This window comes from Lissotriton vulgaris, chromosome 4_1, assembly GCF_964263255.1.
Source record: "Lissotriton vulgaris chromosome 4_1, aLisVul1.2, whole genome shotgun sequence".
NCBI lineage: Eukaryota > Metazoa > Chordata > Amphibia > Caudata > Salamandridae > Lissotriton > Lissotriton vulgaris.
In genome coordinates this window covers 857,302,768-857,327,190 of record NC_141691.1, presented here as the reverse complement: position 1 = coordinate 857,327,190, position 24,423 = coordinate 857,302,768, and the positions used below count along the sequence as shown (strand labels likewise).

The 24,423-nt window shown below is 42.5% G+C and overlaps 1 protein-coding gene across 1 annotated transcript in view; it reads right to left on the bottom strand.

Annotated features, from left to right (window-relative positions):
* The window catches only part of LOC147722670 (cadherin-9-like), a 976,253-nt gene that overhangs the window by 748,783 nt on the left and 203,047 nt on the right, over nt 1–24,423 (bottom strand). The window lies entirely within an intron of this gene.

Here is a 24,423-nt window from a genome sequence, read left to right as displayed (position 1 = left end):
GCATGGACAAATGGGTTGCAACTTAGACTGACAAAATGGGCAGGTGTAGTGGGAAGCATTAGAAGATAATTAAGAATGGGTACCCTGCATGATTGTGAGTAAAACTAGTACCCAAGAAAACAACCCTGAAAATAATTCCACTACAGAACAGAGTCATTGTCTAGAAACAAAGATACAGATTTTCAAAAGTTTTGCACAAGTTCTCACATGTCATAGAGCCACACTGTGGCCCTCAATATGTGTAATACAATTAGGTATTTACCATCACTGGTAAATATCATTACCCAAGGACAAAGTATTTAGCATGTATGGTAAGTACCGCCCATTATGAGCTTTTAACATGTAAATGAGGCATAACAAGGGGATTTCGTTTTTAACACATCAAATACCATATGGCTAACATTTGTGATAGGCCTGTCAGCTCAATAATTTATGCAGGTTTGACCTGCTAGAATCTACTGAGGTAAATACTCGGGATCAGCATTTAGCTCTTACCTTGTAATTAGGGCCTCTGTGATGCTAAAGCATACATAAGATGACAACAATCTTTTGTGAAACTTAGTACACAATCCTGATAATGTAGGAAAAGTGGATGAAGCAACGTGAAACAGCCCAAAGACCCCTTGGGTTCCAAATACATTGAGAATAACTAAAGTCACACAAAGTTGCACATCCTGGCCTTGTGTGGATTATTAGCCCCTCAAATTAAAACAAGCTGGAAATATAGAAAAAAAATTGCATGATATGTCTACGTGTAAGGATTGTAATTTTTGAAAAAATACATATATTGTGTGAATGACTCATTATACAGTCATCTGCCCAAATAAATGTATATAGGAGGCCTCAAGAACAAGTCTTGCAAAAGATACTACTTGTTTGTATTTGTGCCACAGCGGAGCACTAAATCTGGTGGTTGGATCTCGGCTGGCGGGGGAAAGACTGCTGCGTCCGACAGGATCAAGGATCCCATCAGTGCAGGAGCTGGACTCCTATTCCCTACAATGGGCCGGTGCCAGCTCAGGCACCGCCACAGGGATTAGGATGTCCCTTTCCGCCGGCCCTTTCATGGCAGTTAACCCGCCATGAAAAGGCAGGTGGACAGTGACTTTGGTGGCCCCTTGCAGGGCCCTCTTCCCCTTTGCCCTCAGCTATGGGCCCTGGGGCACACCTATGCTGCCCCTCTAAGCATCCCTGCACCACTTGGCAGGCACAGTGTGGTGCCTGCCACATAGGGCAGGGTTGTTTAAAATGTGTATATTTTCTACTGAGGCAGGTGTGCCGGCAGCAGCACATGCCACTATGCAAAGGACACACATTGTGACCGCTGTGAAGGTTGTCACATCGTAATGCAGGCAACGGGCAGCAGGACCACCAACTTCTAGCCGGGTGGTCCGGTTTCTGCTATGGTGCCGGTCGGACGAAAGTCCAACCGGCATCAGGATCAGGCCCTAAGTCCAAATATTCTTAAAAACAATATTACTTATCCTAACATAATTATATTCTTGACAACAATATTTCTACATCACAATATTTTTGTATCACAATATTTTATTTCTGATAGTTCTGTCTCCCGATATTTACAACTCAATATTTTCCAAACACAATTGCAGTCTAGTCTGGCTGGCACTTTATTTGTGCACCACATTACAAAAATGAAATATGCTTTCCTCAGTACAAGATAAGGCTCCCACCTACACTGGGGAGAGCACAGAATTAAAAGACTGACCAATAGGTCCAATTTGCTAGTCTGTCTTTCAATGCCTGGAAAGAGAATGTCATCTGGTAGCAGGAAGAGACTCAACTCACATGCGGAGACAGTGTGTTACAGTGTGTTATTGCACCCAACTACTGTAGCATACCTGATAAAGTCTATATACTCATGTCGAAAGACACTCGATGGGGCACGCTGACTGTGATGCACTACCTACCGGGGAGAGGTGTGGCGCCACGGCCAGGGTGACTAACGCTGGACGCTGGGGATCACGGTTTGATCCCCAGCTCCGACGGCAGGGGTCTGCCCAGCACCATGCGACTGTGGGCAATAGCTCGCTTAATCTTCCCATTGGCCCCCAGCGCCGAGATACCCCTTTGTGGATGATTTGTGCGCTATAAAAGTACTGGATTTACATTTTTCTTTTACCTAGACAGATTGACACTATACTTACGTGAGTAATTAGGTTTCTGGTTGCAGGAGTAAAGTTGTTCCCTCACATGTAGGAGGCCTCACTCAGCACAAACGAGAGAATGCCCACTTGAAATCATGTGGATGTCCAAATGTTCACCGCTGCATTGGTATTAAAGAAGTGGCCACATATGCATCTGTGTCCCTTTCTATAAAACATAAGTGTCAAGGGTACGCAGCAAGTGTTACGACCAATTAATCCCCCAGGGCACTTTGTAATATGGATAGAGCCCAGATGTTTAAGTGTCCATCACCCACAAAACAGGTACAAAAAGCAGGTAAATCATGGCCATTATTAGTGAACGTATCCATCGCTTACCCAATGATTGGCCTTATTAGAGGTTAGTTGCAAGAACAATGCAAATTCCAATGGAGAGGGAGCAGTGGAGTATCCAATCAGAGAAGGGCTTTGGAGGCCTGGAGGAGTTAAGGCTTAAGGAGGTGAGAGAAGCAAACGGTCTAGAAGGAGTGAAGCAGGGCAGAGTCTGGGAGGATAGCACAGATTATGGGGGAGCATTTTCACCATCTGAAGGTCACATTGTAGGAGAATCAGTGTGTCCTAGTGGGGAACAGTGCCGCATTCAAAGGAGGCACAGCAGATTTCCCACACTTCCCAGGTGCTTGTGAAGTAGGTCATCCAAGGATTTTGTTTGCATTCTGACACTTGTAGTCCTGATTTTCTAAAGGCATAAACATCCTGGAAATCCCAGAATGGAAAGTAAAAACCAGGCCTGGATAAGTTTTATGCACCTGGAACTAGTAAATTTGAGAGCTCTTGAGCAGTGCCGGGCCCAAGTGGGTGCAGTGCAAGATCTCCCACTTCTCTGCCCACCTCTTACTCTGACACGGTCTTTCACTACCCAGTGCAGTCTTAAGGATTGTTGTGCCTCAGGCAAGACGTATTTCAAGTACTGTGCATTTAGCATATAACTAAGCCAGTCAGTCAGTCAAAAATTTTATTTCGATTTGGGCAAAAAATCATAAAAGTTATATAAAATACAGAACAATAAAAATCAGAGGATAACCACATGCCGGTTTTCTAAACTAACAACAATTGCCCTGTATAGCAATAAATAATTAAAATCTTAGTTAGCACCAATTTAACAGAACATTTTAAAATTTCATATCCACAATTAATATTTATACTGTAAAGTGCAAGTGCAGAGTGCTGGATTGTGAGAAAAAAACTACAACACTTAGTCAAATGGAAGTAAGCCAGTCGTTTTGTTTTTCCAGCTTATCACCCATACCCAGCCCAAAAACTTTGCAACAGCGATGACAATAGGACCCTCCAAAGATGATTTCAGGATCTTAAAAGCGTCGCTGCTAGACCTGGTTCCTAAGTTTAGAGCAATGGGTTTCAGCCATCTAGACCTTGGTTTGTAATACAAAGGATATACAAAAAAGATATATATTTTTTTTTCTAAGTTTCAACAATGTTTATTACAGTTACAAGTTACACAGCTGTAACATGCCTACAACCCAAGGGCCGGCAGCGTTCAATATATTATACTGCAATATGAGACACAGCTGATTCACCGACATCCCGGGGGCTCGGCAGCGTATTGTATCCATGAACAGAGTGTCATTCAAATCTTAGTTGTCGAACAACAGGGATATCTTCAACGTATATATAAAATGCGTTACATTGTTGCCCAACTTATATATCTTAAGGAAACTAGTACCTAACTTCCCCCCAACCCCATAACTGCACACATCTGCCAATACACATTGCATCTCTGTAAAACATTCCATGGCGCGACTTTCAGTGCACAGGTCACACATATCAGGTGCCTCCCTGAGCAATGTACATATCAAGTCTGAGGTCTCCTCCACAGCAATCATTCCATAATGTACAAATCAGTCATCCATAACAGCAGCTATATCCGCGCCCTTCCCCGTCAACCACAGCACATACGGTTCCCAAATGTCAACTGGTCTGGAGCGACAGGGCTGCAGTTCCCAATAGCGGGTCAGCTGATCCTTACATTATGTAACAGTCTGCAGCCAACCAGTAACGGCAGGCTGCCTCTCCCTCTTCCAATGCACTGCCACCTGTCGCTTAGCCATGAGCAGCAGCATCACCACCATTTTTACATGAGCCCAACGATATCTCCTTAACATAGCCTAATAGTGCCACTAGTGGATCGGGTGGGATCGACATGTCCACAATATTGCCTATGTGCCTTAGTACGTCCAGCCAAAAATTAGCTATCTCTCTACAGGACCCTGCCAAGTGAATGAATGTTGCATCCACACATCTGCAGCGCCAGCAATTTGAGTCCGCTCTTAGATTCATTCGTTTTATTTGCACTGGTGTGTGATATACCCTATGCAGGTAGTTAAAATCAATCGGAGCCTGTAATTCAGAGACAGGTGCTCTAGCTGCGTACAGCAGAAAGACCATTGTTGGTCCGTTATGGGCGGTTCCATGTCCTTTTCCCAACTGCCTTTGGACGTACAGGTCGTTATGAGGGAAGTCTTTTGGGTTGTACTATATATACGCGTGATACGTTTTTCTGGGGAGGAATTGGACAGGACATTCTCCAAAGCAGGGAGGGAGTTTGGTTCCTGGGGATACTCCATGTAACAGGCTTTACACACTGATCTAATTTGGTAATAAAGCAGTGCGTCCGACAGTGAGGGCGTCCGTCCCTGGAACATATGTTGCAGTGTCAGGAATGAGGCCTCAGGAAAGAGGTCCTCCCCCTTCTCCAACCCATGCGCCTTAGCCCGCAGTGTAGTGGCCCTGTCCGTCATAGGGGTCAGCAACGGATTTCCATCCAGTGGCATAGAAGGGGCGTACAATTCTGACAATCCCGCTCTCTTTGCCAAACCATTCCAGGCCCATCTGGTCGCCGCCACCATGTCGATTTCACCCTGTGGACGTTTATATCGCTGGTACACCGCCGCGTGCAAGGGAGTCGGCGCTGACCTGTCAATCTCAATTGCGACATGCAGCTGGAATGGAGTCGGGTGATGCCAGAAGTGAAGGAACTGCGCCTGTGCACTGTAGGCATAAATTTCAAAATCCGGGGCCCCCAGTCCACCCTGGTCAAAAGGGAGCGTCAATAAGTTCCAGGACACCTGAGGTTGTCGTCCCACCCATACCAATTCAAGAACTGCAGTTTGCAAATTTTTAAAAAAGGGTACTGTAAGTGGCATTGTTATATTCACGAAAATATATAATAGTTTGGGAAGTATGACCATTTTAGTAAGTGCTATGTGCCCTAATAACGACAGTGGGAGGTGTCTCCAACCTTGCACCTTAGAATCAATCCAGTCCATCACCCTACCATAAATATCAAGCCACAATTCGTGTATTGATCTGCTTACGAGGATGCGGAGAAATAGCGAGTCCCGGATTCCGCCCATTGTATCGTATAGTCCGTGTCACAGGGCGTCGTCCCATCCTTTAGTGCAAGAATAGTGGATTTGGCCCAATTTATTTGAATGCCCGTGAGCCCCCCGTATTTAATGACATCACGCATGAGTGGATTAAAGTTGTCTGCAGAATCCACCATGTAGATGGACATATCGTCCGCGTACATAGAGATCAAGAGGCCTCTGGACGTAAAGCCAATACTTCTGTGTGTATGGTGTTGACGTAATCTCGCCGCCAGTGGCTCAGTGGCGATGGCGAATAATAGCGGCGAGAGTGGGCACCCCTGTATCGTTCCACGTGTTATGGAAAAAGAGTCCGACACCTGCCCATTGATCCGTACCCTGGCCCGTGGCTTATTGTATAAAATCCGGATTTGCTGTATAAAAGGGAGACTAATTCCCATACGAGTCAATAAGACAAACAGAAATTTCCACTCTAAAGAATCAAAGGCCTTGGTGGCGTCCAGAAGGGCTGCCACTGCCTGCACTTGCGGCGTGAGGTAATGCAAAACTCCAAACAGCGTCCGGAGGTTGAGCGACGTAGCTCTGCCAGGTATAAAACCACACTGATCCGGTAGTGCTATTTGCGGAAGCATGGGCTGCAGTCTATTCGCCAATAACTTGGCTTATATTTTCGCGTCGAGGTTAATGAGCGATAGAGGTCTCTATGAGTCTGGGGAAGTGGGGTCTTTGTCTGGTTTTAATAGTGCAATAATCATGGCTTCTCTTAAAGTAGGGGGTAGCTCGCCCGTGTCAATTGCCTCCATGTATACCTGCCATAATCTAGGTGCCATTAGTTCAACATTTTCCTTATAAAATGCGGCTGTCAAGCCATCCGCCCCCGGGGCTTTTCCCGTCGGCATGCTACTGATTACTTGCCGTACGTCGTCGACCGTTATTGGCAGATTCATGTACTCACGAGCTCCATCATTAAACCATGCCAGCACAAGTGTGTCTAGGTACGCCACTATATCATCGTCCGAGGGGCTCACAGAGGTGGAGTACAGTTGTTTGTAATAACCAACCATTGTGGATAGTATTTGTCGTGGTGTACGAGCGGTATCCCCGTCTTCTGTTTGCAACTCTGTGATAAAGTCAGTGCCTTTTGGTGCGTGCAACCGCCCCGCTAGCGTCTTCCCAGCCCTGTCAATACAAAAAAGATATGTGGCTCTGATTCCTTCATATCCTCACAAAAGGGACAGTTGCTGCGATTAGTAGTACACCATCTGTTCATAAAAGCATTTGTTGGTAGGGATCCCTCCCTGAACTGATGGTACAGTTTCCTATCCCTTGTAGAAGTAATTAGATCCCAATAACTCTCATAGGAGGCCTCATGCTTGGCATCAAGGAATGTATTGGTTAGTGAGGATTTAATATTGGATGAGAATCGCTTCGAGACTAACATGTTCCAGTACATTGCCTTGAGCTCAGATTTGGGTGGAAAAGTGCTTTTGGCAGACGCTGTCCAAAGATGACTCATACCCATCTCACTAAGTATGTTTATAATAAACCTTAGCCACTGGATTTTCCTAGAGACATCTAGATCTCTTACTTCAAGTAAAGCTAATGCATAGCATGATAATTCAGGAGTGACCCAAAGCCTCCTCCAAAAGGCTATTGGCCTGTAATGAGCCACATCACTGATCAACTGGCAAACTAGATCCAAATACAAAGGTAGTAACGGGGTAGATTGAGGAAGGCCAATTATAGACCTAAGAAACTTATTTTGGGCCAACGCCAAGTTATCCAAATTGGCATAACCCCACAACTCAGCTCCATAAAGGATTGCAACAATAGTTTTGGTGTTATAGATTTGCAACAAGGGAGCAATTGGTTTGGTGTAAGATAACCTATGCTCCTTCAGGAGTGCCCCAGACAATTGCACATGCTTAATCTTGAGCAAATCTATTTGTGGCTTTCAGGTGATACATTTGACAATGGTGACTCCTAGAAAATGTCTCAGTTTGCTCCAAAATTCTCCTGTTCATTTTGACAGTACCCACAGGATTCTTTTTGTTTTGTAGGACCATATATTTGGTTTTGTCCACATTTACAGTGAGATCATGGTCCTCAAAAAAACTCCTTAAACCTCATGAGTACTCTTTGGAGTCCCTGCCTAGTCTTTGAAAGGATGAGGGTATCGTCTGCAAACATTAAAAGGGGGATCTTGGAGCCGGCTAGGGTTGGTGCATCCGTAGGGAAATTCTCAAAATACTTCACCACCCCATTGATGTAAACTGAGAAAAGGTTGGAGCCCACACACACCCTTGTCTCACGCCCCTTTCAACTGGAAACTTGTCCGTAATATTGTCCTGTGCATTCCATCTGACTTGTCCAAAATTTCCTGTATGTAGCTTAATCAGTAGTGCCAAAATATCCAAAGGCACGCCGATCTTCAGAAAGCAACGCGTCATTTATTGCCTGGGACGAGGTCAAACGCCAGCTTCAAGTCGATGAATGCAGCATAGATTACACCCCTCCCTAATACTACGGTGCACCAATATATTAGGATCAGCCTTAGTACCTGATCTATTGTGCTTGTACACGAATGAAACCCCGCCTGAAGGTGGGATCGAATTTTTCGTTCATTCAACCATTCCTGGATTCTACCCAAAAGCAGCCTTGCTGTCACCTTTTAGATACAATCTATGAGGCTTATTGGTCTATAATTCCCAGGTTGGGATTGATCGCCCTTTTTATGAATGGGTAGGATAATTGCACCTGCCTAAGTGGCCGGTATGGGTGCTCCTTCAGCAATGGCATTCGCTAATAATTGGATACAAGACGCCCATCGATCTATATCATGGAGAAACAAATCGGCAGGGGTACAATGAAGCCCCAGCGCCCTTCCTCTTGGCACTAGCAATAGAACGTCTTCTACTTCTTTCTTACTGAAGTGGAGGGTGGTAAAGGGAAGAGGCAAATCGAACTGGACATTTATTTCACCAGCACTTGCAAATTGTGCTTTAAAATATGAAACCCACTTATCCGGCTCCACGTGATTTGTGGGCACCTTACTAGATGACCCACTGCCCCACTTTACCAGGTGCCAAAAGGTCGTCATGTTTCTTTCTGAGCAAGCACTGAGCAAGTCTGCCCAGTGTTGTTCATCCCAGGCCTTTTTGGAAGAATATTGAATGGCCTTGTATTTTGCCCTGGCTTTGCAAATCCCCTCCCTCTCTTTTGACCTGACTGCCGCTGCTAGTTCCCTATAGGCAATATGGAGCAGGGTTAAAGCAGGAATTAGTCGTGAGTTTCTTGTAGTAAAATAAGATTTAAGCTTACTGAAGAGGTTGTCATGGACCTGCACCATGGAGGATTTAGACTCTCCCCGAATTACGCAGCTCTCTAATTTACCCAAAGCTATGTCAACCAAATTACCTATTTGTTCCATGTGATCTGACTTGATCCTGAAATTTGCCCATTTTACCTGCCTAAAGTCATTGGGCAATTCCACCTCGATAGAATCTGTGGGGGGAGCACACGGTGGCCCATTCAGCGAGAACACTGAGCAAATAGTCAGCAATAGTGAGTTATGGTCGCTTTCTGGCCGCTCACAGACTGCTATATCCATTATATTAGACCAGAACTCCATAATAATTTTAGAAAAGTCAATTCTACTAACGCGCTGCCCAAGGCTAAAGACAGGCATGCCTTGTTTGTCAGAGGCAGTTCTCCCATTGGCTGCCCTAACCCTTTGTCCCAGGCAGAAAACTTTCATCTGGAGAGCTGCTCTCGTCCATCTTTTTATTACAGGAAGCTCTAATGGTGGAATAGACCACAAGACATCCTCTTCCTCATTAAAATTGATATCATGAAAATAAAGGGGTTCGAAAGTGCAATTAAAGTCCCCGGCTATTATTACATACTTATCACCTCCATACTGTGCTAAAAAAAGAATCTAAAAGAGCCACTATAGGGGAGGCATTACCGCCTTGCATACCCCTTGAGTAAACATTGATTAACAGCAGGTCTGTAATATGAGCCCGCTGTAACCTAATTATAAGGATGTCCTCTGAATCAATTGGAATTTCTTCCAGCGTAAACATTTCACATTGTCTTATCCAAATTATCAAGCCGCCTTTTGGTCTACCGCGCTGCCCTTGTTGCGCTAATTTTTAGAAATTTAAGTGGCCTGGGCGAAAAACTCGATCCACAACCCACGTCTCTTGGAAGAACATATAACTAAGCATATTTTGGCATTGTGCATGCTTTATTTTGCAGAAAAGCCCACACAATGTTGTTCCAGACAGGGGCCCCCAGAATATGATTTGCACAGGGCCCCACAAATCCTTAGGTTGTTACTAATCAGATTGAAATATACAAAAAAAAGTGTCACATGTGGTACCGTGCAGTGCTGCACACTTTGGGCAGATCAAATACTCACTTTTAAAAACTAATTGCTATATTCAGGATTTACTCTGGCACTTATGATGTGAACCATTTGCCAACATACTATTACTGGGTGTTTAAATTACAAAACAGAGAAAAAGTCTGCCATAGAATGTGCCAGACAAAATGGGAAAATAGTATCATAGAATGTGCTGCATTACTCTCTGTAATTTCCCTTTTCTTGTGGCATGATTTAGTTAAACCCACTGTGTAATTTGATCCTCCACAGCTGCCTTATTCCTATAGTCCTAATTATATGCTTTAACAATAATATGACATGTATTGTATTATATTGTACTTGCATTCATATAGCGCTTGCTACCCCTGACGATTTTTCAGGAAAGATTTTAATATTATAAATTCTTGACCTTCACTACATTAACAACACCTAATAAATGAAGGGGTTTCATATTTCAGCATTGTGATTTTTTTTTCTGTTGTCTGTTTTTCAAATTAAATAGGGAATTTTTTTAACAGCCATATTTTGTCAGGGTCACTATGGGATGACAAATTCCTCTCTTCTTTCCAGCTAGTGAAGCATTTCAAAATTATACTAATCTGACTAGTCACTCAAACTCTATCATTGAAGTCCGGTTATACATATCTTCAAGGTGAGACTTACGAAACTGGAAATGCATAATATTTCATTTTCTCTTCAGACATGATAGCTAAAAATATTATTCTGTAGTACTGACTGATAAGGTTGTGCCGCATAGATGAGGGAAATATGTGCCAATTTCTTTCACTCTCTCTCTCTGTCCGCGAACCCCCTTCACTTTTCATGCTGCCATAAACCGCAGGCAGCTGGGGAGATTGACAGAGGAAGCTGCCCTGGGCCTTAAAAGTGGCTGCCCATGGAGCCAGCCCCCTAGGGAAATTCCCACTAGAAAATATCCACTCCGGCCCATGCATTCAAGATCTCACAGGTCTTTCATTTAAAATTGTGAAGACTCAAGTACCAAATGGCACTAGCTGCTCAATTTTGTTCCAACAAATTGGATGAAAACACATACCAAGCAATGGTTCAGTTGTTAATATAAATTCTCTAGTAGCTTACGTTGGTATAAAATAGGATAATGTAAATGTTATAGGTAAGATCTCAGTACATTGGTGAATGTTGCGTTTAATGTATTTTACTACATTTCACAAACGTTCATGGGCGTCAAATGTTGCTTCATTTTCACTAGCAGAAAACTGGTTACAGCAGAAGATGAGCTGTGGGAACAGTAAAACTGCAGCCGAGTGATGGTTCTTCCTGAACCGTCATCTTGCTGGAATCTCACATCGATTTTTAAATGCAAGTGAAGTCCTCACATTCAATTTTCACACGAAATTTCCAAAAATGCAATGAATAATGCACAATTTCACCAAAGCTACGTAAAATGCTTTTGGTGAGTGCAATTCAAAGTATGCTTGTTTGGATCAGGGGCATTAGAGAATTGGTTTGCACTCAGAAATTAGAGACATGCAATTAAATATTCTTCTATTAGTCAGCCCAGGCCTCTAATTATACAGACCAGGGCATTATGGTCAACGAACTAAAGGGCCGATTATGATGTCGGTCAGAAAGGCTCTGAACGGCATTCGGTTTGTAATAATAATCCACATTTGTAAAGCGCACAATCACCCGTAAGGGTCTCTAGGCGCTGGGGGCCGTCGGGAAGATTAAGCAAGCTATTGCCCAGAGTCACATGGTGCTGGGCTAACCTGCCGTCGGAGCGGGGGATCGAACCGTGATCCCCAGATTCCAGCGTCAGTCGCCCTGGCCACGGCGCCACACCTCTCCGATAATCTCTCCGAAATCCGATTCTGGACCTGCGTTTTTGACCGACTCGGAAACACATCAAGCCAACTGATTACAATAGTCAGAAACCGTTTTGGTTGTTCCGACTTGGTTCCAAACGGCATTCAGATAAACTGAGTTGGTCGGAGCTGAATCGTACAGGTCTATGGACCTCGCTTCGGACCAACGTGTTACGGTGTCGGATTTGAACAACCTTCCGAATCGGTTTGTCCAACACTGATTGGCTGTATGTAGCTGACTTTGGGGGCCATAGCAGGCCCCCCTTCACCTAAACACCTCTGGTTGGGACCCGTGGGGGTACCCATGGTCATCATTATCGGTCGGTGGGCCTCCCCGAATCCGATTCGGTTGGAAACCGATGAGGCCCTAAATGTTCTGAAACATGTTTTATTACAAAATAGAAGGCCAGAAAGGATACTCAAATTGTAGTATAATTTATCAATGTGTCAGTTAAAACAAATAGATCAGTTTTATAAAAAAACAATATTTATTTTGGGGATTTGTAATTGTTTATCTTCAGTTTAAATAATCCATCATATTCTTGACGTTATCTTGTTAAAAGCTTACTTCAAACCTTGACAAGTCATGTTATTACAATTTCGCCAATATGAAGCCTGATTCACAAAGTCAAACATTTACTCCCATAGTTTTCCTTCTACGTTTATGGCGCATTGCTGGGTTTCTTTTGCCCTTCCTGCAAAAAAACAATCCTGCTTGTAATGCGGGCAATTTTGCAAAAATGTTCAAGGATGTCTGCACTGGTGCTAGGCAGCATACAGTGTGACTATGCTAGGAGGGAGCAGAAGTACACCATACCTTCATAGAAATGGCACCTTTTGCTCTCTCTGCTTCAAGCAACAAAGAGCTTGCACTTTGCTTGTTGCCCAGCATTGTGTGAATCATTAGAAAATATGTCAGTAGTGTGTTGAATGGTGATATTTTGAAAAGTGAAGCCTTCAGGTCTCTCCAGCATTCAAATATTGTTTTTGTCAAGAAAGTTCACACAAAAGGTGCCATACACTAGTCACAAATGTTAGTGAGTTGGCTCAAGAGTTTGAACAACAGCTGCAGTGAACTATGTGGTTAACCGTAAGGCTGCAGGTTCCAATGTGATTTAGATAGTATTGTGTGCTGCTGCATCTAATGCACAAGTGAGAAAGAGAAAGTGGGTGAGACCCAGAGAGTTAAAGAGACAGTTTTTGTGTGTGTAACAGCAGGATTATATTTATTTTATACTAGAAAAATAATATAATCTGAAGTTAACCCCAAGGTCTATTGGATTGCAACACTGATAACATTTGATGAAGCAGGAGCATCCTAAAGTTATGATAGGGGTGCGCGAAATTCAAGTAATTTGCTTTCACAGAATTATTCTGGAAAATTCCACAAAGTTACGTATAAATATTCAAGATGCACACTAGTCATTTAGTGCTATATTTTATTGCAAAATACATTCTTGCATCAATTTTTGACTCAGTTACCCATTTTGATTTTTATAATAACACAAAAACATAATTGCCACATTCAACAGCCTCTCATTGTTTGGGTGTTTACATTAGTTGTTGTACTCTTAAGCGACGTTGCATAATTTCAGGAATTTTGCATATGAAGTATAATAGGAAATTTCCAAAATTACACAAATTATGCCAGCGTAATTTAAATGTACTCTGGGTCTAGTTTACATGTTACAAATGAAGCAGTATTGTGAGAGAGGGATTACGTAGAAATAAGCTTACAAAAAACACAATAAGATAAGGATGTATAGAATATGATGGCTCTATTCTCAGATCTAATGGCATGGAGTTCCAGAGTTTGGCAGCAAGGAATCTGAAGGAGCCTCCCTCAAAGCGCATTCTGTTAATGTTAGGAATCACAGTTAGTGCAGCCCCAGAGGACCTGAGATGCTTGTTAGGAATGTAAGCTTTGATCAGATAACAAATATATATTGGGCCTCTCTGGTTGAGTAGTCTGTGAACAGAGCAGATCACTTTAAAAGAGACTCTGTGCTTGATAGGGAGCCAATGTAGCTGGGCAAGTCCTGAATTTATAGAAAAGTGTTTAGGATTTTTGGGTAACATTTGGTTCGCAGCATTTTGCACCCTTTGACACATCCTCAGCTTGTCTTTGGAGTCCCCCAAGTAGAGTAAATTACAATAATCTAGATGGAATACCAACAGGGCCTGGATTACAGTCTTCTTGGTTGACTCCGGTGGGAGACCCAGAATCTTTTGGAGCATCTTTCATACACCACAACAGGTGGCAACAGTAGTAGAAATCTGACTGTCAAAGGATAGGTAAGAGTCAAACGTGAAACCCAGATTTTTCACTTTAGGTTTGAGAATCAGAGTTTGGCTCAGTTCACTAGGCCACCCAGCGGAGGACCATATTGAGGACTGTTTCCGAATCACCAAACCCTCTGTTTTGCCTGCATTTAGTCTCAAGCAGCTGGAGTCAATCCAAGCCATGAGGCCCACCCATATAGGTTTTGAAATAAGCTGTGGCACTCACTACAACCATCTTGTGCCAGTGTGATGATCAGCTAATTATCATTACCATAGAACACGATCCTCAATCCATGGTGATTGATCATGTCCAACAAGGGACACAGATACAGGTTAACGGGTAGGGCTCAAAGCTGAACCCTCTGGCACTCCCTGCTTCAAGGAGATTATTTCTGAGGTGCAAGGCTTCTGAATCACCTGGAAGAAGCGATTATTCTGAAAATCAACAAACCATTCAAGGGCTCATCCCCCGATACTCTGTTTACACAGCTGTTCTAAAAGAAGGCAGTGGGACACAGTGTCGAAAGCAGCACTTAAGTCTAGCATAACTAGAGCAGCAGTCAGCCGCTAAGATAAGTAAATTCTCTGAGGCTAGCAGAAGGGCGGATCCCGTGCTGTATTGAGGTATGAAACCTGTATGGGTATCATGAAGGAATTCTTTCTCATTAATAAACTTCATTTGTTGTTGATTTACATGTTTTTCAGTGACTTTAGCAAAGGATGGTAATATCGAAATTAGTCGAAAGTTGTCTGGCTTAGAAGGGTCCAGGCTTCTTAAGGAGGGGAAATACCATGGGGTGTTTTCAATCTAATGATAGTTGGCCTGATTCAAAAGAGAGGCTGCACAGTGTGAATAATGTTGGGGCTATAGACGTAAGCCCTCGTTCCAGCATTGCCCTTGAGGCTGGGTCTAGTGGGGATCCTGATTTAATTTTAGCAGTGAGGGAGCATGTTTCCCCTTCCAAAATGTTCTCTATACTATAGCAATAAAAAAAACTGTAGAATAGCAATATGTTATTTTGACATTATTAACCAGCACTCTCTATGGGTATTTTATTAAATCATTTAAATGCCACACTATCAAATTAAGGAACAGGGAGATACAGCAATTTCCCCTCAATCATATCTGCTGACATTGCCATTAGATCCAAGATCCCAGCTCTCAAACGGTAAACAAAAAGTACATTTGACCATGGACATTAGTTCAGCAAAACTAGAGTGGTAGCAGAAGTCCCATCACATCCCCACCCTTTGAAACAATGGCATCATAGGAAGTGACATAATAGGATATTTGATAGTCAATACTCCCAGGAAGGAATGTCACATGACCTTGGTTCTGATGACGTTACAAGAAATGACACTGATGATATAAAGACCACCTTATGCACATAATTACATGATAACACAACAGTTACTAACACAGATAAATGTCTATTTTACAAACACCTAAATTTTAAATAGAATGATCACTTGTTATATTTGCATAATTTCCTTTATAATTGCATGGAAAATGATGTGTTTAGTGGAGGAGGAAACACTAGGAACCAACGTTTTTATACCACAAACTGTCATAATTTAATAGCTCCTCTAGTGAATGCCCCTAATACTGCAATAATACAGGGATATGCTTAAAGACAATTGTTGTTTTCTCCACCTGCATTAAATCATACGTTAACAATAATGAAAATAGGCAACATATTTAAATTGTATTTTATTTCTTAATTTTATTAGCAAAGTAACTTTGCACTACTGAATGCATTTGTTTAACCAAGCTAACCTTCTAATGTTTCTGGTCACAATGGTGGATGCAGAAAGTAAAGAATGCTCATCAGGGCCCTGTTTACCTTCTGTTCTAGGCATTGGTGTTGCCTTCTGTGAGGCTAGGGTTTTTTAAGGCAGTGCCAGGGGTCCAACGGGGCAAGCCACAGATTGCAGATGTGACCCTTTGTGACCCCTAGATGACCTTCATGCATTTGACTATGGTAAGAAAAATGTTGCTTTTTGAATTGAGAGGTAGGAAGGCTGGAGCCTGGCAATGTATGAACTCCTCTCTAATTCAACCCATTACTTTCCAACAGTAGAAAAGAAAGATACCTTTCAACCATTTGCAGAACATATAAGATATGTGAAATACATGCAAGTTTTCCAAATATACCTTTGAAAGTAATGGCCATCTTGAGAAGTGCAAAAAGATATATGGAGGGCTTTTAGCACATTTGCTACTCACACCTATAAAAAATACGAACACAAAAAAAGAGTAATCTTTACTTTTTTCTGGCTGTCGCACTATACCTCCCTCCAAAACAACAAGAGAACTACTATTCAATGGATCATTGGCATTACTTCAGCTTCCCATCATGACCCATATATAAGTGTATTGTGTGTTTATGTATTTCCATTTCACCTTTCAAACTAGTTAGAAATATACGTGCTTCTGTTTCTGAGCGGCTGCTGATCACAGTTGAAATACAATGCCGATATTGCAAAATCCACCTCAGGCTATGCATAATTCAGTCAGAAAATTGAGTTTTTGTCTGGATCCCGATCGCAAGTGCTGTCTGACAGCTGCACTTTTGGACTCACCAGCATTCACATTTAACCAAGAAAAACCAGTAAAAACATATTTGTGAAATAGTGCCCGAGTAAAAAAAATCAGACTACAGCAGTAATTATTCAAATAAGAATTACCATATCCCACTGTACTGGCAATACCAGGTGTGGAAATACAGATTCTCTTTTCCACATCAACTATAATGTGGCCCCTGCAGTCTCTGGATCAACCCACCAACCCTAGAAAGCATTCATTAGAAAGGGAGTGACCCCCCCCTTCATTCCCCAAAAATGTGAAATACTTTAGTCAATCACAGCACAATTTTTCAAACTTGCTTGAAATTACTGGCCACAATTGACAAAGGATTTGCTTAAAATTCAACTTAAAGTACTGCTAGCTTAGTAGTAAATTGCATAAGTTCGCCAGGAGTAAGTCAAGAGTATTCCTTTACGCCCAATAACTGATAATGTGCTGCCCTCAAGGTAGCTGTAAACCTGCGATGCCCTTGGGCAACATATCAGTGAATGATTAAAGTATCCAGTCTGCCTTTCACAATGCAGGCAGCACCCAGCCTACACCTGCAAGGGTAACAGGGATTCACCTGCAGCTGGGTGCAGTGAGTGACCTTTCTCCCCTTGAGAATGGTGCCCTGGGGTTGGAGCGTTTACACTGACTGTGCACCACCTTTTTGTGGAGCTTGGATCCATGATTCCATTCTAATGAAGGAGCGCCTCTTTAGGCTAAATGTGCACCCGCGCTGTCTGTTTTATAGAGGGGGCACCAAAAGCACTGACAGCCACTTCTGTAATACAAAATTGCCAAGGGGGCAGAGGGGAAACATCCTTTACAACGCAACTTTTACAACGCAGTGCCTTTACGACGCAACTTTTACAACGTAAGCCATTACAACGCATTGCGCTGGGGGGCGCTCTAGGATAGGGAATACGTTTAATTTACTATCCAACTCCTTCCCTAGTGTCCACGGGGACTGGAGTTGGAATAGTAAATTAAACTATTCACTATCCAGCACCCCAAAGCGATATGCGTTGTAAAGGTTTGCGATGTAAAAACTGCGTTGTAAAGGCATGCGTGGTAAAAGCATGCGCTGTAACATCATACATCCGGGCAGAGAAAACAGGCACACACACACACACACACACAGGCACTTTAAGTTATACAGCCTTAGATGTACTACAACAGTAGGCCTCGCCTATTCATAGCAAAAAACATTGTGAATGAGGCCCATTAACTGCAAGCCAATTGCTTGTCTTCAGTTTTTTTTGCTATTCATATACTGCTCATTGATCTTAAGTCACCTTGGTGCTTGTTTACACAATTTGCTCTGGTGGCTTGTCTATCAATATTCTTAGATCATATAAATAGCCTTGGTGCAACTGCTAAGTTCCACTAACATTTGCACTATCTGATAAGGACGTAACAACATTTGCACAAATTCACCAGTGCAATATTGACATGGTGCAGTGTGCAGTCTGTCTAAATGACTGTGAAAATATTGGTGCAAAATTGTATCAGCAATAATACAAGCTATGTAAGTGTCTTCAGCTTTTGTTATCCACAGCTCTTGTTCGTGTAGGCACAGAGGTAATGAGTCATGAACCAAAGAGGAATGTATGAAGCCACCATTATATACCTGGCACATCCGCAAGGCCTTCATTTGTGTTTTTTGTTAGAATAACCGGACAACTCCTTATACAATGGATGCAGTTTTTCCAGTCCTGATACTTTTGTATATAACTTATCATGTACTTCAGATTGTTGACTTGAACAAAACCAGGAGTACAGCCTTGATAGCGATAGTGCAGGTAATTTTGTTTTGTCTGGAGATCTCCATTTTCACCCAAAATGTGATTATAATGGGTGCACAAATTGCAGATTTTTGCTCCTGAGATTTTCGACAGGTGAAAGCACCATTGTGCAAATAGAAGAAGCACAGTGCCTCAATGATATATTTGTGCAAATGGGAATTGCGAATAACATGTGCAGGTAGTTCGTTATGCCTCATTCCAATGCTGCAAACACAAATTTTAAAGCAACTTTCCCACCTCCTAATTTTGCAAATCTATGTAATCACAAATTAGCAGGTGCACTATTTACGCTCGATTTTTAAAACTTAACTTACAGAATGCAGGGATTTGTTAAGAGATACTTTAATATAGATATGCCTATGAACTTGAGATTTCTGGTATCTTCAGTTTGAGTACATAACGGTAGACTGCGTATAAAGCAAATTTGCTTCTCATCAAACAAGCACTGGCAAAGTCAAAACGTTTCACTTACACACTACTTATTGACTGCCCAGCGCCTGCTGCTGTAAAACAAGACTTAAGGTAAAGAAAAAAGTGCCAGGACACTGCCAGTGTTGACCATTTCCTCAAGCTTTTTTTCCTTAAGTAAGTTGCAAATATGTCTGAAAAAGTGTAGGGGTCAAGCAACATGACAGAGGTGTGGGGGAGGAGGAAGGGACCAGCAACAATAGACAGTGAGCAACATGGGGGAAAGCAACACAGGAGAGCAGAGAGGGGGCAGCAGTAATGGACAGTGGAGGGAAAGCAACACGAGGGAGGAGCAGGAGATGAGGGAGGGAACATCAACAACGAACAACATGAAGAGTGGTGGAGGGACACGGACTGTGGAGTGCAATGTACTCTTAGAGAGTGCTTGGCAGAAAAGTTTTAAGAAGTATATGCAGGAGTAAGGGTGAGTGGAAGGACACTGACTGCAAACATGAAGCTGTACTTAGGTTCATGCTCCATGGTAAAGAAAAACACTGAAACACTGAGAGGAAGAAGGAGGTGCTGACCAATGAGAAGAAAGGAGTGAGGTGAAAGCCAACCAATGTTAGGTAATGGTAAGTAATGTTCGGGCTTTAAGCACGTTGTAAGCTTTTTTTTCAGCAACAGATCTCACAACGCATGCATTGTTTTAGGCAAAACCGAAAAAGATACACCCTTTGCTTGATAATAATTATATGTTAAACATTAGTCAAACATAGAGAACATGAATAATAAAGATTTTTCTCTATTTGTGACTTGCTGTTGGGATTTCCTCAGAATGTGGACAGTGGAACACTCTCCTAAAACCTAAGTGTTTCATCATCTCCTCAAAAAACAACTGAACACAAATTACTGGAAGGCGGGAGATTAGTAATGCAGAAACAACCAGCCAACAGGCACCGAAGCAAAAGAGGCACAATCTAAATCAGTTCCACCGCTAAGTGAGGTAATTCCTTCGACCCTTCTTGCCACAGGCCCTTCTCAAGCCCAAGTTGACATGCCACTAGCTGTTGATCAGGCTCCTTATCATCAAAAGAACCATATTGCACAAAGATAGCTCCCTCAAGGCAGCATTCCAATGCTGTGGCAACCTCAGACCACTACTTAACTAACAGAGCAGCTGGATACACTTCCATCACTCAATCAGGAGTTGGAACCCTTAATGAACAATCGCACAGACCATCCGTCCCTTTGGTCTACCCCGGAACAACTTCAACTCATAATAATGTATCTCACAAGGCCCCCATTTAATGGTAATCTTGCACCCTGAGTACCCCATCAAAGTAATAACGATATCCTAAATAGAGGAAATATTGTTCAACTCTTGACCTCTCATCCAAATCTCTGCCATTTAAACTCTCACAACATAATGACTATACAGTTCATTCTCTCAAACTTATTGCCCCATAAGGAAGCAACTGCAGGTACTTGGTCCACTTAATTAGAAGTTAACGCAATATGTGCAAATTGCTAAATTTTAGAAGAGTGGGCCTATTAATAACACTTCCAAAAAGCCCCGATACCCAGCAGCTCTTACTCAGAAGGACCCTGTGCAAGGCCATTATCAGCCCCCCCCCACTAACCTGGACACAATCCAAAGCCTCAGTGGGGTCGATGAAGGTCAAAGAACATAATCATTTCTTAGAAATGCAAATTGACTCCTTCTATCCAACAGCTGTTACCAATACACTAACATTAATAATTTCTAAGCATAATCCAGTAGGAATACACTTTTGCCACCCTGTCCAGACCCTCATCCAACTGACTTCCATTTAAAGGATGCACCAGTCTAACCCTAAACCTAATGAATGAAGCCAAATCTACATCTTTAATATCTTTGAATGTGGCTGGCCTACAAAATCAAAGGAACTCTGAGACAATGTCCTTTCAAACATCCCATGATATTATATGTATTCAGGAATCATGGCATGATGTGGAAACCCCGCTTGAAGACTATTAAGAGTGTTTTCTCCTGCCACTAGGCAGTTCACTAAGGTTCACGCAATTGGTAACCTGTCTACTTTCTATCATCCCGGTGGGACTTTGCAACCTTTGAGGACGCCACTGGACATCACAACATTTTTATGTGTGGAAGTTAGAATTAGAGCCACAACTCCATAAAGAGTAATATTTTCTTTCTAAATGTGTACATTCACCCGACAGCCCCAGGGAAAAACCAAAAGGCCTAGGAGCTGGAGCATGTTATCTTGGATATCAGGTTCAATCATCCTTCTGAGTGTAGATTTTAATTTAAATCTGCATCAAAACCCTCTTCGCAACCACTCTGACAAAATTTAGGACTCTCTGCGGCTGATTCTATCCCAGGTAACTATTCCTCAAAGAACAGATTATATAGGACACACTCTGAGAGTTGCCTTAAAGGGGATGTCGCTACAAGCATTGAATGGGCACTTCTCGGAAGATCAACCATCTCATTTCACATACTACTCCCTAAAAAGATCAGCTCTTTTTGATTACACCTTCTGCTCAATTTCACGGTTCAATGTAAATGAGGTCCTGATTATGATCTTTGGCAGATGAGATACTCCGTTAGAAACTTTTGACGGTTATCCCGTCCGCTGTAATACGAGTTCCATAGGAAATAGTGGGATCGTCACAAGTCAGATGGAATGTCCGTCATGCTTCTGATGGAGTATCCCATTGTGCATATCATAATCAGGCCCTAAATCTTTCTCCATCACTTTGCGCTGCGAAAGCGACCATATGCCACAGAGTCTCCTTCTAAAAAATTGCAGCAACAAGCACAATATGTTATGGTTTGTTCGTTTAATTTTCACCCACCAAAATTGGAAACAAATTAAATGGAACGCAGAAGTTGCACCAAATTACATCTCCTAGAAAACAATTTTTCCTAACCAGGCTACCCCTTTGCGGGGAATAACCTTTACAAATCAACTTTTACAACGCACTACCATTACAACGAAACTTTTACAACGCAACATCCATTACATCGCATGCCATTACAACGCAACCATTACAACGCATGACACTACAACACATATCACTACAACGCTTGTCATTACAACGCAGTCAATAAAATGCATACCATTACATTGCATAGTACCCTTACACTATCCAACACTTACCCTACTGTTGCACCCCCTGGAGTTAGAATAGTAATTTTTACCCCCACACTATCCAACACTTACCCTACTGTTGCACACCCTGGAGTTAGAATAGTAATTTTTACCCCTACACTATCCAATACTTACCATACATGCAATGTAATGTTATGCTTTGTGATGGTATGCATTGTAAAGGTAGTATGCGTTGTAATGGAATGCGTTGTAAAGGTAGTTTTTAACAATTTGTTGTAATGGCATGCGTTGTAATGGAATGCGTTGTAATGGATGTTGCATTGTAAATAATGCGTTGTAAAGGTATGCGTTGTAAAAGTATGCGTTGTAACATCATACATCCCCCCTTTGCAGTATATTATTCATGACTGGTAACCCTTTGTACCACACCTTCTCTTTGCCCGTGCTAGCAGCGAACAGTTCTGCCGAGTACCAAGGTCAATCAGACCCACCCCATAGCAATCTTGGTTTACAATACATCTTAAAATCTTGAAAAAACAAATCTGAACAAAATGATTAGATTGCTGAAACCTGGGTCCAGTACTGTCTCTCATGCGGAATTGCATATCTTATGCAGCAGCTACAAAAAACTAATCTGGCAAGCGAAACAGAGATATTAGGAAGCACTGCAGATCGAGCTCTTTCTGGCCTGTCAATCTAAAAACTCTGAGGATTTCAGGCTCATCATTAATCGCCTCAGTAGCGAGACAGAAACTGTTGAATTAAATGGGAATAATGTCACCTCTGAAAATTGGACCACACACATTAGCATTCTTTATCAAACTAAGGCAGAAAGCTTCAACTCGCAACTCAGCTACAGTAAGTTCAGTTTTTCATAGGAAAAGTCAGAGGCAATAGAAGCGCAAATCAATCAATATGTGTCAACCATCCCGGGCAAAATAATAGCACCTTTAATCCAGAAAAGCTGGGCTGATGGTGCCACTGGTCCAATGGTATTCCTGTCTCAGTATATAAGCAAGATGCTGAGTTCTGGTCCCTGCAGATGGAAACATTGTTCATAACCTGCCTCACCACTGATTCCATCACCTCGTCAAGACAAGGATCAATACTGCACTCCAAATTCAAAAAAAGATCAGTGGCGAGCCCTGAAAGCTATCGTCCTAATACTCTCTTGAATGTTGAAGCCAAAAATATTTCGCCTCCCTACTACTGGCAGATCTGGATACATGGGCAAGCTTAAAAACGTGGGGCCTCATTTATGAGGCTGTGCGTCACTTTTACGCCGCTGGTGCGTCACTTTTTGTGACGCACCAGTGGCGTAAAAAATGCGCTTTGTTGCGCCATATTTACAAAGTGACGCATCTAGGTAGATGCGTCACTTTGTAAACCCTTGCGCCACATTTTACCTGCCCCAGGCATAATGTATGCAAGGGGGGCGTATTGACGCAAGAAAGAGTCCTGGAAGTGACGCAGTGAAATCTATGAGATTTCACTGCACCACTTCTAGGACGCAAATGCGTCAATATCTTATGCCTACCTCATGGCAGGCGTAAGACTGACGCAGGCCCTTTCACATGGGGCTTGCCCCATGTGAAAGGACACATTGCTGGAGTTGCGTCACTTTTGTGACACACTCCAGCAATGCGTCACTTTTTCGCTTACAGATATGTCAGGAATACTGACGTATCTGTAACTCCTTGCGACATGATGCGTCATATTATACATATGACGCATCAATCATGTCTCAAGGAGTGCGCACTGAGAAGTGACGCATCGCTGCTTTCACGCAGCGATGTGTCATTTCTCGTAAATGAGGCCCGTGATTTCTTTCAAGCAAACTGGTCTTAGGCCCTTGTGGGGCACCACAGACAACTACATGGCTTCAGGATTCTGGTGGAAAAACACATAAGGAAAAAGCAGTTTCTTTATTGTTGCTTTGTAGATTATAGCAAGGTCTTGTGCCAGCTGCTCTTGTCCAAGCTCAAAGCCTGTGACATCACTAGAGCACTATTTTGCAGCATCCAATTACTTTGTTCTGACACTTGAACCAGAGTAAAACTGGGAAATAATACTGCAGTCTCTAAAAAGATAAAATTTCGAACAAGGCATCAAACAAGGGTGCGTTCTAGTCCCAGCCCTCTTTAATTTCATTTTGTGCGATTTGGTACCAATCAGTCATGCACCAAAACTGGTGAATCACCCTATTACCTCATTGCTCTTTGCCATTGCTCTTTGCTGATGATGTAGTCCTTTAAGTCAAACTGAAATGGAGCTTCAAAGACTGATCAATATCTTACACAAACACAGCAGCTCAAATGGAGTGACATTAAAATTTGAAAAAACTAATATTTTGATATATGGCCATAAAAGGATGCCTGGCACTTGAGTAACAAGTGCCTGATTACATCAAATCAATATAAATCTTTGGGATGCAGACTGAACGACAAAGGAGGCCATTTAACCCATCTAAACTCA